Raw genomic sequence first — 24,186 nt, 5'->3', positions numbered from 1 at the left:
CAAATTTTGCGCGCTTCTTTCTGCGAAATTGTCCAGCAACCAAATGCCAAAATCCATCCTTCAACTGACCACTGGGTGCTGGGCGTCCATACTGTGCGTTATATTGCGATGCGATGAATGAATGCAATTGAGGAAACAGATCGTAGAGGCGCTTGAAGGCCACCCCCTCAGGAAGTGTACACCCGGCTTACCAACCTCGAATAGCGATCATCGCCGGTCTCAAGTGAGTGTCAAGCACTTTACAGCACCGAGTGAGGCTGCAAGCGAGCGAGCGATGAGGTGACGAACTTAGACACCTACACGACCACGATCACCGCGGTGTGATGCCATCTGCCACGGTGCAGCGGAGCATCTGGCCCCCCGAGCATCTGGATTGGGGATCATCATCATCATCGTCAGCTCATAAGAGAATTCCCCGTAATCCCGGGGGAGTGTAGCACTGGTGAAGAGGTCAATCACGAGAAAGACGGTCTCTCTTTCTCTCCCCGTCTCGGCAGAGGACATTTGATTAAATTAACACCGAATCGGGGCCACTGGAGTCTGATCGGATTCTCCTCCTGGCGGGTCCTGGCGGGCCTTTTGGCCTTTCGGTCACGATTACCGGTCACCTCGGAATGCCAGCCAGCTTATGGTGTTGTGCCGTTTGTTACGCTGAATTAGTGACCGCCAGCGAGCGAGCGAACGAGCGAAGAAGCACGTTGGAGGAGGTCGCGCAGAGATCGCGAGCAGCAGCAAGTGACGCTTTGGCCAAACTGAGAACCGGTGTCAATGATTTGCATACCATAGCACACATACACAACTGCACGGCTGGACACCGATTTGTGCGCACCTTTATCACGCCAAAGACATGCGGCATCCTGGGGTCCTCAAGCGCCAATGTCTTAGAGAGCACGGCGGAGGACCTCCCCGTGGTCGGTGGTGGCCCTGGGGGCACATTAAGTGCACACACTCATGCCGTAGTTGCTTCCCTCGGTAGCCACGACACTGGCACTGCCCCCGCGCGCACACACGCCAAGCCCCATAGCACACCCAGAGCACGGGGCACAGCGCACAGCGCCCAGCGTGTTCATCAATCAAACAACCCGCCAAGTGAGCCGAGACCCAGGGCGGGTGGGGACCCCAAAGCGACATCAGACGCGTCGCTGAAACTCCGGCCAGCACCAGTAGCGGCAGCTCGAGTAGTGGCTCGAGTTGAAAAAGTGGACCGGACCCTTCCCCACCCCCCCTGGTCCCCTCTTCTTACCGGTTGCGAGAGTAAGTGAGAGGCGTAATACAGGCGGATTTTTTTTTTCGTTGGTAGCGCAGCGCGAGTACCACACGAGAGTCGCGAGTTGAGTGCTGCTACCATCGTGCTACCAAGACACGTTATCTAAATTGAATAAAACGATACATTCCTCATCCACCACCTCCCCCCCGGGGAAGGGGAGGAGGGGACCGAGAAAAAACACGAAACTTAGCTAAACTGGACCACTCGACATTCCAGCTCGATCGTTCGTTCGCTCACCGCGACTCGACTCGTGCAGTGCCCCAGTGTATACCGAGCAACCCGCGGGAGAGCTCATCGGACCACACTTTACCTCCTCCTCCTCCTTCGCCTCCTCGACGTCTGTGTCTCGAGGAAGCGAAGGATTGGAATGTCTGTTGCCGCTGCTGCGCCACTACGCTTCGGTCGTTGAGGGACGTTCCATGTTTCCACCCAAAACACTTTCGGCGTCTCGCCGAAGGTGAGGCCATTAGGTAATGGCCAGAGAGTTGGTAGTCGTGTGTGGTGCCACAAGTTGATAGCAAAAAAAAAAGTAGCAGCAGCAGCAGCAGTTGGTAGCAGTAATTCATAAATTACATTAAATGCCATAATGAGATCACGCGTACGATCGTCCTCAAGTCTTCATAAAACATGACCGTGGACCCGGGGACAACTTACTTATCACAACTCGCCCCTTTAACTACTCGAAATACTGGGTACCAACCATTAATAGCAGCACCAACAGCTTCCTCTTTCCTTCCCTTTCGGATCCGTTGCTCTACGCGGTTGCACCGATGGCGGTTGCCCGGAATGGGCGTGATAAATATGCTGGTAATATATTGAAATTCGTTCGCCACGGGCCCCTGGCTGGGCCGAGCCGGGCATTCAGGGTCAACCACAGCACGGGGCGGCCACAGCACCAGCGAGACGCTCCATCGCTCGCTGCTCCGCTCTGGGAATTGAAATAAATTTACTAATCGCACCAGCCGCAGGGAGGAGTAATGGGGGGAGGCGTTTGGTGGAATGCCATCGATGATCCATGCGGCCAGCAATGCGAGATCGTACCAAGGTATGCTGCCCTCGTGGTGGTTGGTGGCATGCACGGAACCCAATTAATGGGCAAAATTCCTTCCATTTCGCCACGCGGCTCAGCATTCAGTTGGGGCTGCTGCCTCGGCTGCTGCTGCACAGCGGACACCAGTGATTGAATGAGCGATAATTTGTAGCGATATTGTGCAATGGTCGCGACTGCTGCATTCGATGCCCCTACCCTAGGGTCGGGGGGATGGGCACCTCCTCCGAGCCCATTGGAGCTCGCTCGTAGGTGATGCTGCACGGCATGCAGATATGGTGCACCGCGAGCTTGGTATGGAAATTTTGTAGCAAAGTATGCTCCCTCCCGCCCCTTGTGGAGTGCTATCTTGCGAGCGTGCGAGAGAACCTGCATGCATGATGGGTGGCCGATCGGCCAGGCCTCGCTGTTCTCGCTGCTGCATCGCTCGCTCGCTCGCTCGATGATCCAATTTATTAATGTAAAAGAGGGGAGTGTGGTGCTCGAATCTGGGTGTATCATCCGGTCGGCGAAGTGCATATGCGTTACATCACCCGCAAATCACATTATGCATTACGGTCGGCCGGGCGAAATGGGAGCTGGCAGGCGATCTTAACTAATTCTGTGCGCCGGCTGCCACCTGGCGAGGACCCCAACGGGACCATATGCTAATGCCGAAAATGCTGGCTCTCGTCGCCGAGTTTAGTCAATATGCAGACGATCATTCGCCCACCGGAATTTTGCGTAGGAAAAGCGCAATGGCCAGATTCCTAGTTTCGGCGTTCGTTGCGCTTTACTCATCGCACAAGTCACGCATTTGCATACACGGTTTACGATGCTTTTTTTTTTTCGTGTGATGGGCAAGTGTTGGTGTTTGTGTACCAATAAGCGTGATTGCATGTCGACGCAATGTGACGTTAGGATAGACACTTTCATTAGCTGTTCGTTCGTGCTGCGAGCTTCAAGCTTATCAGTGGATGTCAACACACAACAAAAACCAGTTTGTGTTGGTGTACCCGTGTGCTTGTTCGACTCCTAAGCACAGCTAACCGTACGGCATAATCCGTATGTTGCTCGCTGTTGACTAAATTAAGTATGCTGGAAATAAATTAATACGTTAAGCAGTCGCGTTATGCAGATGCATTGTCTACGCTAGGTCCCCCACCACTCTAGAGGATGTTGCTCGCACACAAATCCTCCTGCGCGCGAATGCGAATTGCAGCAACGCACGAAAAAAAAAAAACAGCGGAGATCATTATGCCTTTTTCGTAACCTGGTTGATCGAACTGCGCCGTGGCACGCCAGCAGGAACCATTTGAGAACGCGTATGTCGTCGTCGTCGTCGTCGTCTGCGTTGTCGTCTAGCTGCACCGATAATAGTCTGCATCGCAAGCCCCCTTCCCTATTGCCCTGTGTGCACACATGAGCGACAAGTCACGCTGTTAACGTTTTCGCATTCGTCGACAACAGCAACGACGATGGATTTAAATACAATGGCTAAGGTAAAGCGGAGGTCCTCGAAAATAGACTCCAGAGCGTCGCGAGACAGACACATGCACAGACGGTAATTAGATGTTTGGCTGCTCCGGATAGAGACATCCATTATTGGCAGTCCCGTGGTCTCGGTCGACGACGAGGCTGCTGTGGATGGTTTGTAACGAGGATTAATGGCAAACGTAAGAAGCCTAGTGCGATCTAGTTGGCCGTGTTGCGCCTGCGATCTGCATGTGTGCGTGCGTGCGTCTGTGCGATCTCCCCGCATCAAAACAATTGTCGTCGATCGCTGCTCTCTCGACGCATTTAATTGGCGTCGAGGCATCGAGCATCGTTTTGTTTGGAACCGTTTCGCGCACAAAAACATTTGGGAGAGAAGGAACGGTGAGAGAGAGAGAGTGGTGAACCGATAACCGGGAATCGTACATTGTATCGAGCAAACAGTTAGAGAGCTAGTTAGTAGCGACAATCTCTGGTACAATCCCGTTGCGTTTAGTGTCTGTGGCGACAAAACAAGTTGTTCGATTAGCGCGAGTCCTCCGCATCCGTCCGCCGGATTCCTTTGGAATCGTTTCTCACCTTGCGAGTGTGCGGCAGCTCCTGGCACTAAAACCGTGAGATTGATGTTGGGCAGAAGATACGCGCACGGGCGCGCTTCTGCCACTCGCTCGCTTCGAATCATGTTCGTCGTGGGGCGTAGATGCGGCTGCTAGACATTCATCAAATTGATTAACCTCAAGGGGCAGCCTAGCGCATGGTTAGCAAGGCTAGGAGCTAGGAGCACCGCGGTCTGTCATAAAACGAGGAAGTATCTCTTCAATCAATGCCCATCATTTGGGACAACGATGATGCTGCCGGTGCTGCTGGCGCTCGAAGACGTTGCTTCGTGGGTTTCTGGTTTCACCTTCAGCCTGTGGTCCGGTCCGCTCCGTTGCCAAAAAACCATCCCCAAAACGGTTCGCGTTCGGATCGGTTTGCCGAATCGTCGCGTTTAATCCGTTCCCAAGGTCCGGTGGTCTTCTTCCTCGCAACGGAACCGATCATCGAAGAGCAGCGGAGGAACACACACCGAGCGAGCGGGAGAGAGAAAGAGCGAGAGGCCCGCTAACCTGAGTCGCGGTGCGCCCGGGCAGATATTAAATTAAAGATAAGTTGATTGATTAGCCAGATCATCCAGGTGATGGGGATCGATTCTCACAGACACTGCGAAGACACCGCGAAGACGACGCTCGATAAATCAAATCAGCCAAACTGACCACGAATTCAGGGCACCGTTCGTGGTGGGGCTGGTGGTGAATCCTGCGCGCTGCGCTTGAAACGGTCACCAAAGGCCAGAGAGCCAGAGAGCGAACAGGCAGCGCAGGGAATGTCGATCAAAACTAGAGCTCCGAGAAGGGGGGTTTCAAGTTGCGTTGCGTGCTTAAATTGATTAATGATTCGCAAATTTGATCTCTCGGCGCGAGTTCTTTTCGAGAGGTTTTTGGCCCTCCCTCCCTTCCAAAAGATCGCGCCAGATTTCTAACGACCTTTTAAAACACAGAGCAGCTGCAGCGCACGAGTGACAAAGGTTTCAGAATCTACACTCTTGACACTGATGTCCCGTTCGGTGTCCAGCATTTCGGAGCGATTGTTTGGAGCCAATAAAAAGCCACGGAGACATGTTTTTTTTTAGTTTGATCGCACAAAGGAATGAGCAGTGTGAGCAATCGGCTAGCTAACTAGCAAACACCCGAGAAGGGCGCGAAGTGGTGTTTGCGGAGCGGATGTTTGATCGATATTGAATTACACCCATTTCGCCGAAGATCGAGGGATGATCGCACCACGAGCACACACGGATTGGAAATCATGTCACGCGCAATGACGATGATACCGACGACGAACGACGACGAACGATCATGTTGCGGTAAGCAAATTTTTGTAGAAAACGCTCTTCGAGTGTTCCAGATGATTGCAGCTTGATCGGCAGCAAGAAAAAGGAAAAACGATGAGAAAGCTCATCATCATCATCATCATCATCACCACCACCACGAGCACCACGGTCATTGATCTCCGGAAGTGGCGGATTGTATGACAGATTGAGTACGATGTGGAGCGGTCGGTCGGTTGGTCGAGCCCCAGATTCGATACATTTTTTTATTATTATTATTTCTTATCCATTCAACGCTTCTCAAATGACGGTGATCATCTTCCAGTGGATGGTGATTTTTTTTCGGATTGAAAAATTGAAAAACGATAGACAGGAGCGCACCACCGGCGCATAAAGCCATTCCGATTGATTCGATGATGAATGGGAGGAGGATGGAATGGAATGGAATGGAATGGAGGATGGACGCTCCATCGCTCTCTTTATGTCACGCTTCATAAACCTTTTCGTTGAATTCGAACGACGATCGAGGCGCACTAATGAGTTCGATTGAGGTACTGGCGATACGCGATCTGTCGCGATCCCCTTACGTGGTGCCGCCATCTTCATTTCGGGCCGCATGGAAATGCCGTGCTCGTGCACGTTATGCAATTGCGCGATGCGGGAAATTGAACGAAGAAGGTAGATTTCTCTTAATTGAAAGAAATAGTCACAGCCGCAGCCAGAGAGACACACATGCGAGCCTGTCTGTCCCTTTGGTTGCTTTGGCTGCTGCTCACGCTCCGATCCGACGTTTCCGTCCCGATTCGATGGTCCATTGATTTGGTGACACACTGGCAGACAGCCAGAGAGCCGGAGAAGGGTGGCAAAGGGAGATGACAAACGAAGATCAACCTCAATACTCAAAAAAACACCGAAAGAAAAAAAGAAGCGACTCAAGCGGGAATTCGAATTCGAGACGGTCGATCGCGTCGCGTCGCCTCGCTGTAATTCGGTGGATCGTTCGGTCTGGTCCGGTGATTTCACTTGCCACGCCAGACCCACGGTGGCGACGAACCTCGTGCGTTTAATGAACAAATTTAAAGAAATAGAAAAAAAAACGCAACCCTGCGTAGTAGCAGAAAGGGAAGCAGGAGGAAAGGGGGAAGATCGATGAAAAACCGAATCCCCGTCGGAGGTCCGTTGTTCGGGGCCGTAACGGAGCTGCTACCTGATGGCGGAGGCGATGACACTTTCGATTCTGGACTGAACGCATGGTTGGTTGCTCCGCAATCCATGGAAATCCGTTCATTGCTCGCATCGCTATTGTTCGCGTGGCGTGTGCGTGGATCGACACATTAGGCTTCTTCTTATTTTTCTTTGTCGTGCACCTGCGCGCACCTGAAGCTAACGGAAGTGCGCACCAAAGGGAGAGGGAGAGAGAGGGATTAAGAAACATCTTAATACACTGCAGAGCGATCGTCACCACATTGCGGGTCAGTAGGGCAGTCGGTATACCCGGCCAGTTGAGTGGAACTGATTGAGAGTTTGAAAATAAAAGTGTTCCCCAACTGTGAACAGTGTAATAATACGATCGATCGATACGTGGCATCGTGGGTAACATGTGGCGATCACCGGGAAGTCAGTGATTCCAATTGAATCGAAACCAAAACAAAAAAGAATCGTGGCACGGAGGAAGTTAACGTTTATTTGCGAGGCGGTAGAAGGAAAGATGAAGGATAATTATCTCCTCTAAAAAGGGACTCCGGTGGGGGGTTGCTCATTAACTGCAAGAATAGAACGAATCCGAAAAGGTATCGCCATTTGTCATCGATCCACCAGCAGCGCACAGTGTGTGAGCGAGCGGCCAAGATCGCACCCCGTGGGCTGGCTAATGGAGTCATCGCTAATGACAAACGCGAAAACCAGTTCGTTTAGCAAGGTGGGAAAACACAGCGCACTCTCCCACTCCGTTGGTGCCTCTATCGCTGCCGTTGTGCGAATGTGTTTTAGCTGTTGCGACGCGTCGCTCGATCGCGCTAATAGGTGCTAAATATTTTTCACCGAATCCCCGAGCAGATCAAGCAGCGAGAGAGAGAGTGTAAGGGGGAGAAAAAACAAACCAAACGGAACCCCCCGCCAACAGAGCGCGATAATTGGTGGTGGGAAAATCGTGCTTGCAAGCCAGGCAGCCGGCCAACCGGCCAGTTTCCCATCACCGCTTGTTGTAGCATCTGTAGATGGCCTCCAACCCCGCGCCAAGGGGCTGGGGGTGATCAATTTTACACCTTGCTCAGCGTGGTGAGGCAGCTGTGAAGCGAGAGAGAGATGATCGGATCGTAGTGGTGCTTCCGGCACCACCACGATCTGTGCTACTGAACGGCCGACCGGCAGCGAATGAAGAACGATTTTCGTTTAGTCAACGTCAAAGGGGCGGTCTAAAGGGACCACAGCACCACCAGATCGTGGTGCGTACGTGTGTTGTGCGTTGTGGTTGTGAAAATTGAGAAGTCGATGTGAACATGGCAGCGACTGCGACTGCGGTGCGTACCGCCGTACCATTTATCGCCTGAGATCGACTGGACTGCAACCGGGACAGAAGCCCCTGAGCTCCATGGCCACAACCACGACGACGTTCTCTCATTTATCAACATCCGAGGGGTCGATCGTGGCGGCGGCGGCGGCGGCATCTTCATCGACGGGATGAAGGTCTCGGTCGTTTGCCGAAATAAAAAAAACAGGCTTTTCGCGATCGCGATCGCACGCTCGCTGTTCGCGTTGATTAATAACGATGGCCAAACCCCCCGTTCCGAAGCGATCATCGGCGATCGATGGAATGATCGTGGTCGGCGCATTAGTGCACTTTGGCTGTTGCGCTTCGTTCGAACTTCAAAGGAGGCAACCGCAGGAGGCTGCTGGAGCTGGGCCAGGCGATCGCCAGACAGAAGGGCTCGCTCGCTTAATGCCAAAATCTCGATCGCGGTAAGTCCCATCCGGGAGGCACCATCGAGAATACCGGTTCGCCGCGTAACGGTACCTCAACGGTGGCAGCAGTGGTTTTAAGTCAAAAACTCTCGAAAAGCCGGCTCGCTGTTGATCGCATCGATCACCGATCATCGGCGCGTAATGCTGATCGAATTATGCAGTCCAAGTGATCGCGCTCGAGCGCTCGAGCTCGAGAATGAAATCCGGAGAGCGACTTTGTGTGTTGCATCCGTTTTCCTGATTTGCGCTGCTCATCCGCTTGACGGTGATCGAACAACGGTTGAAAGGAGCGAGGGTTAGTAAGGTAAAGAACTGAGGGAGGAGAAGAGGGAAAAGACCTTTCGTTAATCTTGCGTTTAATTGGATTAATTTGTGATTGGCGCGCTCATTGAATGCCCCGGATGGATGGCTTCGATCAAACCGACTGATCGACCTGGTCCTGGTCGAGCGAATCGGATTAAGGCCGGAACCGATCGGCACCGCTGTCGATCAGCTTCGATCGTGTTCGTTATGGGAAAGCAGATCGGCGATCGCTCGGCCGCAACTTCAGTTTGATCGATTCAGCGATTGGCATCGCGCAGGATTAGCGCGATCGTGTTCGCGACAGTGGCTCCCTCTGGTGGTTGGAGATCGAATTCCACCCGAAGAAGCAGTGGAGAAGGCAAACAAAAGAAACAAGAAAAACAAAAAAAAACAAACAAAGGTCCACCTCCACCCCCGTGCTGCTGTCCACCCGAAACCGAGGAGCGTCCCAAAGTCTATTTGCATAAAATTATGGGAACCAATCGGGTGTCGCCTGCGCTAGGAGACCAGTTCCTCTGGGTTTGGGTGGTGAGGGTGTCAGAGGGAGGGGGAGTTTGAGCATCGGTTGTTAGGTGTCCGCGTGTGCGTATGCTGTCGCACACACATATCTTATCCTCATCAACTTGCCGGGGCTTTCAAGGCGATCTTCATCGTCGTCGCCTGTCGTCTGTCGTCTGTTGGTTGTTCTTCTTTTCGTTGGAGTCGATCGCGGCACGTTTCACGGCTAGCTGGTTTTTTTGGGTGGTAGGATGGACTCATCGTGCTCACAAAAAGGCAAACAAATGCACACTGACCGGACGGCTGACGGTGCCTATTGGTCTGTTTGGGGCAAGGCATTGGTCGGTCGGTCTATTGGTTTACCGACCGGAACGATCCGCCCCAGCCAGTGCAGCCAATGGGAGAAGGAAGGCACAAAACACAAACACACTCATGGTGGAGAAGCCCATTTGCTGGTGATAATAAGTTGATAATCATATTCCATTCCGTTCCATTCCGTTCGCTTGGTCTCTCTCGCTTTGTTTTGGAGGGATTTTCAGTCTATCGTGATTCGACTCACTGGTGGATAGATCTTCAAAAAATGGTGAAAATAGAATGCAGTTACTGCTGTCTACGGTCGCTCTGCCTCCTGATTTATCGGATCTTGAGCGCAGAATCGAAATCAAATCGAAAATCAAAAGAAGAAGCATTCCCGGCTCGATCGGACCGGACCGCAAAAACCGGCACCAATTAGAGGCGACGATAAATGGTTTCGCGGCGGCAGAAGGAAAAACGAAGGAAACAATTACCCTTGGCCAGCAATTTATTGTATCAGCCCCCCCCCCCCCCTCTCTCCCTCTACTTCGTTTTGACTCGTTGTCTCTCCACCCTAGATGCCGGTGATGGTTGATGGAATGAAAAGTTGTCACCGGGGGCCGGGTCCTTTCACCTCACAGCGAGCAGAGCAGAGCGGAGGAGAGGCCTCGATGACCACGGCCCTAGCAACAGCCAGGAGTACCGCCAGAGTACCAGAGTGCAGCTCCATACAGTTAGAGCTGCCCGAAAGTCCTTCAATTGAATCTTTTAATGGTTGCTCCGCCCGGACTCTCTTTGGGAGCCTTTTACTTCCAGTTTGACGGACAGCACGGAACGGTACGGACACGAAAGGGACGAGGAGTCAGTAGTTCGGTTAGGTAACTTGATTTTCCTGATTCCTCCTCCTCGCTGCTCGCGGGAGCTGTCGTCCTGCCGTGACCTGCAAGGGGCCTGCGTGCCTGGCCAATTATTTACACCAGCAACGGCCGGCGGTGGTTACCGGTTCGGTACCGGCGATCCTGTGGCCAGCTGGACTGGTCAAGGCCTTTCCCGAAACACCCGCTCATCAAACCGGCGCGCGCTAATGGGAGCGATGATGGAAGATCCCAATCGCGATCCGATTCGATTCGATTCTCTCGCCCGAATCGTTCTTTGATGCGCGCACGAGGCGAAGCTGCCTCCAGGGGCCGGGGGTGAGAGATCAAAATTGATGTTAATGCTGGCACCATAAATATGGCGAGCGAGCAGCGGCACCAAGGAAGACGATGAGGAGGATGCCCCCTTCGGGAGCAAGTGCTTCGCTGTCCCCTTTCTTCGGTTGCTGCATCTCGTGCTGCTGCTGCTGCTGTTGCTGCGGTAAGCGAGATCGAGATTGCATCGAGAGGGCTGACCGATAGAGGGCTGCCGATGCTGCTGGTGCTGCAACGAGTGCGCTGGCTCACACGCTGGACGCTGGACGAACCGAAGAGGACCTGGAAAGACCTTTCACTATCGGACCCCGAATTTTATGATGACGATCGCCAAGACGACGACCACGACGACCACGACGACGACGAGGATGGTGATGATCGAGGGGAGAAGTGAGGAATAGAGGGAAAAAGAGAGAGAGAAGAAAGAGAGAAAGAGAGCGTGGTCGAGGAGTGGAGATGAAAAATTTCATCTTGATCGATATAAAGGAATACACTCAGTCGAGCAACAGACACATGGTGTTGGCACGAGAGGAAAAGAGAGAGAGAGAGGAAAAGAGTGAGAGAAGAAGTGGAGGACCTCGGGCCACTCGGTTTTGGGGCGAAAGTCGGATGGATGGGCAAAGAGGTGGCGCGAGCGCAAAAAAGGAATGAAACGAGAGCACATTCACTTGTCGCCGATCGCGCTGGCCACGGATGGCTGGCCGACGCTGGCCGGTCGGTCCACCGAGGATGGCGGGATGGCTTCCTGCCTTCGCCCACGGACTGCACTCGCAATCGTCGCGCGTAAATTCAAATCAAAAAGATCACTTGAAGCGACTCCACCGCGTCCCTGTGCGCGCGTCGTATCTTTCGGCGAGCGCGAGTTTTTCCCTTTTGAGTTTTGTTTTAGTTTCGGCACGGTCCTCATCCACTCACGGGCACCTTTCATCGGGGAGCTTGATCTGGACGTGGAACCGATTGGGGCCCGAACCATTCGGACCGCTCCTGTGGTAGCAGCTCGCCCACATGCTCGGTTCCACTCCGGGAACCTGAACCTGTCACCACAACGGGCAGACGGAGTGTCGCAGCGTCCGGCAAGATCGGCTTTGTGCCCGAGAAAGTGCTCTAATTTGTGCTGGCGATCGCTCGGCGATCATCATCGTCGTCGAGAGGGTACTTTCTTCGAGGCTTTCTAAGCTGAGCAGCCGTGCAGAGTGTGCTGATACGTGATCGAGGGTATGTTCGGTGCTGCTTGCTGAATATTGGCATACCTTTCGGCTTCACTCTCGTCGTTTTCGTTTTCGTTGTTGTCAACGAAATCGAGAAAGTAAAACAAAAACCCGGCCAGTTCCGGTTAGCAGACATCCCGGAACTCCGTTAAATCGATTTATGTAGTCCAGGAATGCACGATTTTGCTCATGTACAACCTGGCAATACACGCGACGCCAAGAAGCTTAAGCGGTTTCCAATTAACCGCATCAAATTTGCTACAAACCCCTGTCCATTTTCCCCGCAGAATCAAGAATGGGAAACCTGGCGCCCATTCGACCCACTCCGACTGGTGGACGACGGATGGATGGATAGACGTCTAGCACGTGCTGGCGTACTCTCGACGCCTCACCTCCCGGTTCGATGATACTCAACAACAGCTCTTGCTGCGTCTTGCTGCCGATGCTTCACGCGCGAAGAAGACTGAAGCCACATTCAACAATAGCGAGCGAGAGAGAGAGAGCGCGGGCGCGCATGATCTGTAGCACGCGAGCGAGTACTGAGCTCATTGTGCCGCAAGATTGAATGGAGTCGAGTCTAGTCTTCCTAGGGGCGCGGGCGCACGCTGACGCTGGAAGAAGCGATCATTTTCCACTCGCGGCGCACGCGTCGCTCAACGCGCACCGCAGCATTAGCATGCTCTGGGATGAAGAGAACAAGGAGGAGAACGAGGAGAAGTGTTTGGAAAACATTGTAAAGCACAACAGAGCGTGCGCGCGCGCGCGCGCGATCGAGTCTGCGCTTCTTGGAGTAATGCAATTACTGCTAATAAGAGACCGCAGCTTTGGATTGGATTGGAGTTTTGCGATTGGTTTTGGAGGGTGTCTGTGTACGGATCGGCCACCTAGACATTAGCCTACTCCTTCAACGATCGTGCCGAACAGTGGAAGGTCTCTCTCTCTCTCTGTCTCTAGAAGCGATGCGAAACGATGCAGGATGGAAGCTTTGGTTTTGCAATTCGCGATCCGCAAGTTGCTGCACGGTAGCAGCAGCGATAGCAACGCCTTAGCGTCAACGCTATTGACGCCTACTGTCAGCTTGCATCGTGTCTATGGCATTCGTACTAATGACGCACGCTACCTCACATCCTCCACAAACGATCGATCGATCGCAAGTGCTCGAGTCGAGTGCCGTGCCCCGGGAATCCTTTTGCTTTAATTAAAATGTACGCGCCAATCGAAAGCAAATTGGCGGCGAGACGATCGCGACGTAGTGTGTGTCACTCGCGGGAACCAAGCTGTTTGCGGCCCACTGGGCCTGTGGTGCGCCCTTTTTTGGAGTGATCTTCTTCCAACCCACCCCGGGGGGTTCCGTAGGAGGTAATTAGTTCGATCGGCGATGGCGTTCCGTGCCGGTTTGCAAGCGATTTGCAATTCGATCGTTGTGGCGATCATTTCAGAGCCAGCAGCCGACGGTAATTTGTTCGAGGTAGTTAAAAGGGGATCTTTTACTTTTCTGTGGATCGAGAGCAGTAGAAGAAGACTTACCTGGTTAAGTCCTGCGTGAAAGAGTGGCCCCAGTGTTATCCGACAAATAAACAAATAAACAAACTCGACGCAAACGCATAATCCTACTCGTTGAGTGCTCGATGAGGTTGGTTGGGTTCGCAAAAAAATAAGCGGTGCTACTTCAAGTTCGCCACACGGCCACACTCGATCGCGACGTCACGGGCCAGGAGTACCGGAGGAGACACCTCGCGTCGCGGCGCCCCAAAAAAAAAGCTCACTCCAGCTCACTCACGCACCGATTGTAATTCCCTTTTTTGTCAAGGTAACGCAGGCATCCTTTCATTCGAGTGTGACACAGAAAAACACACACCGCACACTGCACACACACCACTGCGAAACACACACGATCACGCAGCGGAAGAAGTCTCCTTTGGAGGGTCACTTTTGGCTTGGCCTGCCGTGGCCAAGTGCACTTGTCGGTGACGGATTGACAGTGGACCACCGTGCCTTTTGAAGGGACCACCACCAGGCGCACCTAGGACACCTAGATGAAGATGACTGACGATGATAGTGATGACGGTGACGATGATGAGGGTTGTTCTTCAACAGACCGACAGAGAGCGAGAGAGACACACAAAGGTAACCGATTGAGCTCGATCGAGCAGGTTGAACCGGAATGGTTTCGGGACTGCCACTGCGCCGCACTGCACTTCAACACTCCTGGAGGAGGGTGCCTCTCACTCCCGGACCCTCCTTCTTTTCTTCTCTTTTTCTTCCACTCTCTCTCTCTCCGCGATGCTGCTGCTGCTGCTCTATAGTCACTTCACTTCACGCAGGAGAATGGTGCGCACGTTTCGCGACTTTCTTCCTTCCCGGACGGACCTTCCGGTTCCTTCGGTGTCGTTGTTTCCCGTTGCCGTTGGTTTGGTTCTGCTGTCACTGTTGGCAGCGATCTTCGGTTCGGTTCGCTTCGATTTGATTGTTACTCGGTTGTCGGCGGTAAACACTCGCTGACTCACTCACTTTGCATCGAAAATTTTGCATCACTTGAGACCGCACTGCGCTTTGCTACAATGTTGTGCGCACGGATCTCTCAATGATCGGCTCACTCACTGGACACGAGGATCTCCAAGGGGAAGAGGCACAAACAAATAACAAACAACACACTGACACTGTTGGGGGCACTTGCTGGCTGCCTGACTGACGGCCACTGGAAGGACGAACAAAAACAATAAACAAAATGGGGAGACGCACGCGAACCACTGCAACAACACCAATAACCGATGCAACAAAGTTACGGATTATTCGGTCCAAAATAGGGGGCTACCCTGAGCCCGGTTGGTAAAGGATATTATCACGAGAACAAGCACACAAACACAGAGATACAAGCACACACGTTGCCGGTTGGCCGAGATGAGCGCATCGGTTCGGGGTTCGTCTTTTTGTAGGTCGCCTCCGTCGTTATGGTTTATGATCTGCTCTCTTCTCCAAGAAACCCTACATTGCGCTGCGTTGCTTCACATTGCACAATGCACCGGGTGTTCAACAAAGAAAGAAAGAGTTCAACAACGCGCGGTGTGCTCGCGGTGGGGATCGGGATGTCATCTTCCCTGTCGGACACAGCATGCACTTTGAGGGCAGGCGCATCGAGGATCGTGGACCAGGACCAGCTGCCAAACGAGCGAGCGCCCAAATAAGAGCGAAAAGATGGACCTGAATGGAGTCCGACAGCGAGAAAGGTCACGCGGCTGGGCAACATCAACGTGACCTTCGCGCGAACATCATATTTTAACGCGAGCGCGCGCGCATCAGAGCATCGAGGCCAGCATATGAAGCATGACATGACGCGGCATCGCGGGGTCGTCCAGTTGAACCAAAAAAAGATGATGGCATTTATTCGATCACCGAGCGACGGATCGGAGCGATCGGACGCAATCTTCTGGTACCGATTCAGGATGTGCGTGAGTAAAATATGGCAAACCCTTCCGGGGCCCTTCACGCTCTCTTCTGGTATGTTCACACCCCCCCCCCCCTCCCTGGAGGGGCGGTCATGTTGTGATAGGTCCCAACACCGACACCGCTGGTGTAGTGGTACATTATTTATCTTTCGCTCGGTTCGCCGCCTCAAAAGGTCACAAAACAGAACCGTCACCGTCCTGTGCAATGCATCCCGTCCCATCTTCAAGGCTTCATGCGCGCCGGTCCAGTGCTGTCTGGCTCTGGTTTTTGCTCGCCTTTTTGGCGGGACACCCAAAGGCGGGGAGAAAAATTACGGACTCCCTCCCGGGTGGGGTTCATCAAAAGGCATCGTGAAGACCGATGGCTTGTGACGCCTCCTGCTGGAGGTGCTGGGGAGCGGGAGCGTGAAGGTATTAAGCTGAGGAGGGAGGGAATGGAATGGATGGCGAAGAAAAGAAACGCACCGAAGCCATTGAGCGCGAAAAGTGAGCAAAAATCATCAATGTGGTCGTGTTTGTCATGTTAATTTCTTATGTTGTTCCGCGCACCGACTGCTCATGCCGCGGAGTGGAGTGCGGTGCATCTTCTCTTTAAGGAGGAGGAGGAACTGATGGAGCACACTGAGCCACCATCCAGGACCAGGACAAGCTGTGCACGGAGTCACACCATTAATTAGCATACAGCGCCATCGTTCGCCGTCCCTCAAAGGGGGAGTTTTTTGGGCGAGAAAGGAGTGCGGAGTACGGGATGAAGAAGTGCCAGAGCGGCGCCCAAAAACGTCGCCAAGAAGACACTCCCAAAAAACCGTCATCGTCGTCGTCGTCGTCGTCTTGCCAGCGATCGAGCGAGCAAGCGAACGAGGCGAGTAATTAGTGAGCGCACTGCGTGCCCCTCAGTTGCCATCCCTTGCGCTTAATCTGCATGCCGACGATCGGAGAATGCGTACGGAGAGAAAGGGGGCGAGAGGGAGAGAAAGAGAGAGAGAGAGAGGTTGGGCTGGGTAATAAATTTTTAATAATTTAATCAACCAACTACAGTGACCAGAGCCGACTGGGAGGGTAGTGGGGGACCTGGCTTCCTGAGACTTGGCATCGTTGTCCGTAATTGGGTGCCTTCACCTTCTCTTATCTCCGGGGAGGGCCTTCGTTCGATTATTTTTTCCTTTCGATCGGTCTCGAGCGCTCGATCGCTATCTGTTAAGGGTGGACATCCCTCCCTGCCCCAAAAAATAAAAAAAACGATTCGTTCGTTACGATGATCTCGTTGATCGCTTTGCATCGCTTTGCGATGACCGCGATAGGCATCTTTGATTTTTGAGGATCGCGTTCGCGTTTTCTGCTTGATCATCCCTTTCACAGCACCGGGTTGGCGTCGATCACTTGATCTTGTTCACTTTGTTTTGTTTGTTTGTTTGCTTGCTGCTTTATGTAACTCGCCCAAATCAACCAAACTCGGCATACAATCGATCGATCGCGATCGTCACCGTGAATGTGGTTTACTGTCCTTTGCACAAATTTGATCACTCGATTGACCGCCATCACATGATCGTGTGCCGCTGAAAGAAAAAAAACCCACGCAAAAGGAGCACACAGTTCGGTGAATGCGATCGTCGCACTAACTGTCACCAGAGGGGTAGCGAAACGGTAAGGATTGCGATCGTACGGGCTAGCTGTTACAGTTTTCACTTTCTTTCACTCCAACTCCGGCACACGGACACTGGCAGCCGCGCACAGATGTCCACAGATGCGTCACCGTTGGCCGCACCAGGTCCGAACCAACGCAACCGAACCACTGACTGCACCGCCGATGCGTGGTGTTCGTGCAAAGTCTGCAATCATTTGTCATTATCTTTAATCGTGCGCGCAGATCAGTTTGCGATGCCGCACGTTCGGTTTCGGTTCATCTGCAGGCCCCCGGGAGCCATCTGTTACACTTTTTTTTTGTTATTTTTTTGCTTTGCTTTCCAGTTGCTGTTGTTTTTTTTTTTGCTTTGTCACTTTCATCCGGGCGAGTGGTGATGGTGTCACACACTGGTGGTGACCACTAGAAGGCACTTGGGCTGAATAGCTGGCTGGCTGGTGAATTATTTGCATCATTTTCGTCGTCCTTTTTTGGGTACAACAGAGCACACGATCACTTTCTTCCCGTGCCATGAGCGGTAGACAAGCAACACCAATCAACGGGGTGGAAAAAAATGCAAACTATCGAAAAGAAAAGGAATGCAAATCCACTGCATCCACGGCCTAGTACCGCGGCTGCATTACATGAAGATAATAACAATTTTCAATCATCACTCTCGCGGGTCTTTCCACGGATGGACCGGATGCCACCGGATGCAGTGGCGCATCACACACCCCACAGGCATCCTGAACTAGTTGTGGCCGACAACGACGACGACGCGCGGTAATTGCAGATCAGTCAATCGTCGTCGACCTGTTCCACCACTTTGCGGCCGCAACGCAGCGCAACCACTCTCGTTAGCGTCGCTAGCCTTGTTTTTCTTTCGCATTTTCCGGGTTAGGAAGGACCGGGCGGCTAACCAGTCCCCGCTCCAGTCCAGTCCCTTTCCTGGGCACCACCACTCTGGTTCGTCGCCTCGAGGTTGGTGAGGCGTTGATGTCACTTGTTGTCGTCGGGGCGAATTTCACTTTCCTTGGCCACGGTGGACACTGCACACGGGTCGGAAGTGACCGACTAGGAACTAGTTCACCGGACCGTGCACCACACACTTCCGGTGACCATGCACACATACACCGGTACACATACACTCATGTGCAAGGATGCACCAGAGCGGTTTTTAGCTGAGTTGCGATCGAGAGCGATCACCAGCCAGCAATTAGTGCGCACAATCCACCGCTCTCTCTCTCTCTGGTCGCTCTGTGTAAAGTTGTCTCGTGCACCTGCATCGATCGCACCACATAAACACACATACAGAAACGGAGGCGATCGTTGGGGATTATTATTAATTTTTTGCTTCCCCCGCTCGGCACTCGGAATGAGGAAGCGATCACCGGCTGAGATCGCGAGAAACACGCGACGCGACACTGCGCAATGGAGCGCTCTCGTTATCCTTGATCGAGTTGATGAGTTGATGTACGATCACTCGATGCGGGGCGATCAACGATCTATCTATCACACTCAAACACAATCATTCAAGCTTCATCCTGATCCTGTTCACCGTTTTTTTTTCTGACACTTACACACCGGTTGCTGATGCTTGCGTTGACGTTATCCTTCACGCCTTCACTGTTCACTGATCGTGCAGGATCGGGCCCCCGGGTTTAATTGGCACGAGGAACAAAAGGATCACCAGCAGGATCGTCACGATCGGCACAGAAGCACTGCGAGCCCCCCAAAAACAGGGACGATGATGATGAAGATGATGATGGCGGACAACGATGACGATCACGATCGACGACGACGACGACGATCAGTGAGCGATCAGCTCGAAGGTGTGGTGTGCGCGCGCGCGCTCGTCTCAAGACGGTCTCCGGGGTCGGTGCGACGACCACGACGCGACGATGCGATGTGCGCTCGGGCGACCAGCCAGACCAGCCCAGACCAGACCAGCGGAGGAGGACGAACGCGATCCTCCCGTCGAAGATGCTGCGACGGCTGCTGCTGCTGCGCGGTTGGTGGGTGTGCTGGGCCAGGGTGGATCAGGGGGGGGAGAGGAGCCACACGAGACGCGCACCGTCAGGCCGGGAGAAAGGGCGGGCGGAGCGAGCGTACAGCGAACGCGAACGGACGGCCGAACGATCGTCAAAAATCAGAGCAAAACGAACGCGAGGCGCGCGCGTGGTGGTGAACGCCGAAACAACGCTCGGTTCGTTCGTGACTCGCGCGCTCGACGAACGATCGAGTGCTGTTCGAGGCGCCGAGTGAGAGTTGTGTGTGCGCGCCTAAACGCCACCGATGAAGCGTCTCACGAGCGGTGGTGGCGTCAGCGCGAATCGGCTCGAGGAAGCGAGGGATCAGCATCAGCAGGAGCAGTGGAGCAGTGGTGTAGTGATACAGATACAACCTCCCCACCCCCTTTACGGGGGTTTTCAGTCGGCGATCCTCACATCTGCTCACTATACCGCTCGCTCTGAATGTGGATCACGGCCCGAAACTCACTACGGGGGCTCGCTCGCATCATGATGAATCGCTCCAGAAAAGGCACTCGATCGTCGGTCGCCAGTCGCAGCTTCCTTCATTCATCTTTGCGAGGGGGTGAGTAACTCACCCATCTCATCATACGCCCCCACTTCGGGGGATTCAGTGGCTGAAAGCTCACCGCGACGATCACGCGCCGCACGCTGGTCACTCACCTGGTGCCTTCCGATCGGAGCTTTTTGTGGTCGGCGATGGTGATCGCGTGATCGGGTGCACGAACCCCTTCGCCCCTGCGAGCCGAAGTGGAAAACGAGAGCAAAGCTCACTCCGGCGATCCATACACCGCATGATCGTCGCACGCGGATCGTCTTCGAGGTGATCGCCGGGAAGAAGGGGCTACCGGCAGCGATCGCTCTGCGCCTTTGTTTCACTCGCGCGTCGAGTTCGTCGCTTATGACGTCGATCGATCGGTCGGTTGGTCGGTTGAAGTCTTTCGTCTTTGGATGGCAGCGCGTTCTCCCACTGCTGCCGGCGCGCATCATCGGTGGCGGCGCGTTCGCTAGGGCACCATCGCGGTGTCGCGAATCCAGTGGCCCCAGGGGGATGCTCTGCCCGGTGCACGAAGCCGGGTGGCCATTCCGTTCCATTCTTTTCGCTGCCAATTTCGTTTATTAGCATTCCTAGCTGGTTCGCGGAACTGCAACACTCAGTTTGCTACGATCGCTTTGACACCGCGCGTAGAACCGATTAAAAGCCACATTTATTGGCGCCATTCATTCGGTCAAAAGCGTCAGCCCTGCTGCCGCGTGACCTTTTAGCACCGAGCCTGGCCATTCGCTTGCCCCCCTTCCCCCTAGGTCTCTCTAGCCGCGTCATAAAACGACGCGCGACATCGGTACGATAAGAGCGACGAATAAAGCTGGCGGGAACGGGAACGCACCGCCATCGCCGTTTTATCGCCTCCATAACATATGTTTGGCGAATCAAAATGTCAGACAACATGATGATCACCGTGTTATGGCTAAATCAATTTTTTAAAACACACAAAGCGAGACCAGCGAGTCTTATCGCGCCCACCGCCGTGGTGCTTTTCATCTTGTGTGGTTCTCCCTGGTTCAACCTCCGACGCCGAATCGTTAGTCGGCGAATTAAGACGTTCTTGTATCTTAATTTCCGAGAGGGTGGAACGCCTTTATTATCCTTTTCGGCGAAAGGTCGACCATGGCATGGTCAGCCCGATTGTGTGGCCGATTGAGCGGCGATTTAGGCGGCGGTGCATTATTCTCGCGACGCAGCCAGAGAGATTGCATTTTATATCCGATCGCGAAAAGTTCGCCAACAGTTCGAGACCAACAACGCCTGGTCCGTCTGGACGCATTTTATGGCCAGATTTTTTGGGGGTGCGTTTGATGAAGTTCGAGTTCTCATAGATTGTTGTATCGATTGGGAATGAGAGTTGATTTCCCCTTTTGCAGCGAGCACATTTATTGCGCATCGAACTCGTAGCATTTCGGTTGGGTTTGTCTCCTTCAATTCGAGGCCAAATTTCAAGCAGGCAGCGTAGGAATTTTCAAGTAAAATAGAAAAATGGCTGTTTGCTAACGGTTCTCTCTGCTGTTCCTCATCATCATGCACCTCATCACGGTTCGATCGATCGAACGAGCAGTGCGCACGACGACAAAGAGACCCTTTTGAGAAAACGATGTGTTCCTGCAATTTCGGCCGCACCATTCCCGCGCCAAATTCAAACAAATGCGCCCCCATTGCACGCCGAATAAACCCCCCGGGTCCGGGACCCGGGCAAACCGTCGCTAAATGCTTCATCCTGCTTCGGGCGATCAAGCCATCATCGCACCGCTGTCGTCGTCGCCGTCGCTGTCCATGAAGAAGAGCAAAAACAAACGGCCAAATGGCCACACTCTCTGTGCTCGTCGTCATCATCGTTGTTGTCGTCCGCAAGCAGGTGGGGGGGGGGGGGGAAGGGGGGGAAACTAGAAACTGTTAAAGTCGTTAAGACTTTGAACCCTTTTTTTTGTTGCTTTTTCTTGTCGTCTTGGTCGTCGTGGTTGTCGTTGGTCGTTTTGCTTTTCTCGCGTAGTTCGCTTCAAATGTTCGGTCCGGTGGTCATTTCAATCATAACGATCTTCATCGCCTCATCATCCACTGTGCATGTGTTTGTGCGTGCGTCTCAAACATTTGGAGCATCGGCGATGGACGGCGTACACGCGGTGCAGGTTCTCTCTCTCTCTCCGTCTCCGTTGAACGGATTACGGGCCAGTCAGCTCAGAGGGATTAAGATGCCCCGTAGCCCGCGTGCCCCGAACAAAAACGGTCCCCAAAGAAAGAGAAAAAACCAATTTCCAACTTCCGTTACATGTCATTTCGACGAATTTCGTACCCTTACCACTACCCGGTGGTGGTGGCACCGCGATGATGATTAACTAAACAAATGTCTCTCCTAATTTCAGAAAGCGCGAGGGTCCCCTACGTTCACCGTTCCTCCGTTACGCCGCCATGCTTCATCGACGGTCGAGCAAGTCGAGCAAAGTGGTAGCAAATGGGAAGTTTGGAAATTTTTGGTGAGGGAATGGGAGGAAAATCGCAACAGTTGGTGGCACGGTTGGTGCCGGTGGACGATTGGAAAAATTGGCCATCAGTGACGCGTTAATCCAGCGCGGCATCGTTCGGCCGACGTGCTCTTAATCGGAGCTCCCCAGCATCGCCAGCATAGAGCACTAAGCGCCGTCTCTGGTGATGATGTCGCTTCCGTTCTTGAAATGAAGCCATTCACACTCCAGAGCTCCCTGCTAACGGGTTTTTCCCTCAGCTTGGACTCTATTTACCGCCCGGAGTCGGTCAGTTAATGGTGCAAATCGAAAATGGCGCCGAAAAGTGCCGACCATTTGGTGCTTCCTGCAGCGTGCAGCGTGGCAGTTGATGAAGCTGTTGTTGATGAGGTGTGCGATCATGTGTTGCAATTGAACAGCGAGACTGACCAAAGCAAGGTGAGTGACGATCTCGAGCAGGAGCCGCAGGAGCAGCAGCAATTACGCAGCAAACGATCGCAGCACAGCAGCATGGCAGGAAACCGTTAATGTTCGATTTCATTTGACTAAATTCCGTTTGGAAATTGAAACAATCTCCACTCGGTGCCACCCATACGAGCTATGGCGAGGCACACAAGCTCGAGGCGGTATCACCACACACAGGCAGACAGTGTGCACCGGGATCGTAAATTCTTTATCTCTTCTGGCCGCTAGCTTGGTGGCTTGGTTGGCGAATACACACATACAGAGTGTGCCTAGACCTAGGGGTACGACTGGCGATCGCTGGACTTATGGTGCTCGCTCGCCAGCCAGCCAGCCAGCCAAACCGAGTAAAGGACTGTCGTGCACGCTGCACGACATAGCGGCTGTGGCCGATTTATCAATTAGAAAGGCATCACCCAGGCATCGGTTCGGGCGAAAACGGGGGCTGTGGCGGTGTGGTCAGGGCATGGGGTGGAGGAGGAGGTTTTCATCTTCAACAACCACACCCTAGTGCGCTCTGGGGTCTTGTTGCGCTCGCTTGGTGGACGGACCCGGACATGTCTCTAACGGCATGCAGCCTGCGCCAGTGCGCTCCCGGCAGCTCCCGCCCTGCCCCTGTCCTGTCTCTGTGCCACCCTGCCACAGTCGGCAGCACACATGCTGTGTGTGCGCCTGCGGAGCGGTGCTCGACCGGTCGCTCTTTTTGCGCTCGGTGGACCCTCTCCTGCACGCCCGAGCACGCCCGAGCACGGTGCATGCATGGACTAGGCGGACGCGGTACAGCGATTGGCGCGCACAGCCCTTCTTTGTTGTGTTGCTCCAAGTGCAAGCCACCCAACATAAATTAAACCTTGAGCTGCCGCCCAGCTTGCACCAGCGCCAGTGCCTGTCGGCAGCGATAACAATAAATCCCTCCCGTCGCCGTCCAGGACACTTTCCCTGCATTCTAACAACAGACAGAGAGAGAGAGAGAGAGAGAGAGAAGGAGAGAGCGCGCTTGTTGGGAGGGCGCATAATTAATTTGCCCACAATCGGTCAGTTTGTCTATTAATGGTCCAATAATTACCCTATCCGGAGCAGACAGAATGGTACGGGCAGCGTGCTGTGCTGTGGTGCAAGCGAAGCGATGCTGCGTTGCGAAATGCACCACCAGGGCACAACACAGGGCGGACGGCTGGCCGGCCGGCCGATCGGTATTGGTCCATCTTAAAGGGGCACTGCGGGTGGTGCCCATCGAGTTCTGCCTCAAACGCTCCAACGTATTAATTCCATTTATCAACGAAACCACGGGTGCACTACTGACCGGACGGACTGCCGCTCTCTCTCTCTCTCTCCTTGGGTTTCGTTTCGTGTTCTTTTCTTCCCTCGATTCCATGGCGCACTGCGATAAAAGGTGAACCTTGCCACGCAAAATGGATGGGGAGGGTTCGTCACTTGTCCATCAAGTCACTTGAAGCGCGCTTCGGAATCGCCCTTGCGGAGAATGCGTGTGTGGCATCATCA

General features: G+C 53.5%; 1 protein-coding gene across 1 annotated transcript in view; it reads right to left on the bottom strand.

Moving 5' to 3' along the window:
- LOC126570622 (uncharacterized protein DDB_G0292186-like) overlaps positions 1–13,899 on the bottom strand; it is a 60,515-nt gene extending 46,616 nt beyond the window's left edge. Inside the window, exon 1 of the mRNA XM_050228540.1 lies at positions 13,637–13,899. The gene's annotated coding sequence lies outside the window, so the exon portion shown is untranslated. The remainder of the gene's footprint in view (positions 1–13,636) is intronic.
- Positions 13,900–24,186: the final 10,287 nt, after the last annotated feature.

This window comes from Anopheles aquasalis, chromosome 2, assembly GCF_943734665.1.
Source record: "Anopheles aquasalis chromosome 2, idAnoAquaMG_Q_19, whole genome shotgun sequence".
NCBI classification, from domain to species: Eukaryota; Metazoa; Arthropoda; class Insecta; order Diptera; family Culicidae; genus Anopheles; species Anopheles aquasalis.
Note: the sequence above shows the minus strand (reverse complement) of the source record. Positions and strands in the feature narration are given on the sequence as shown.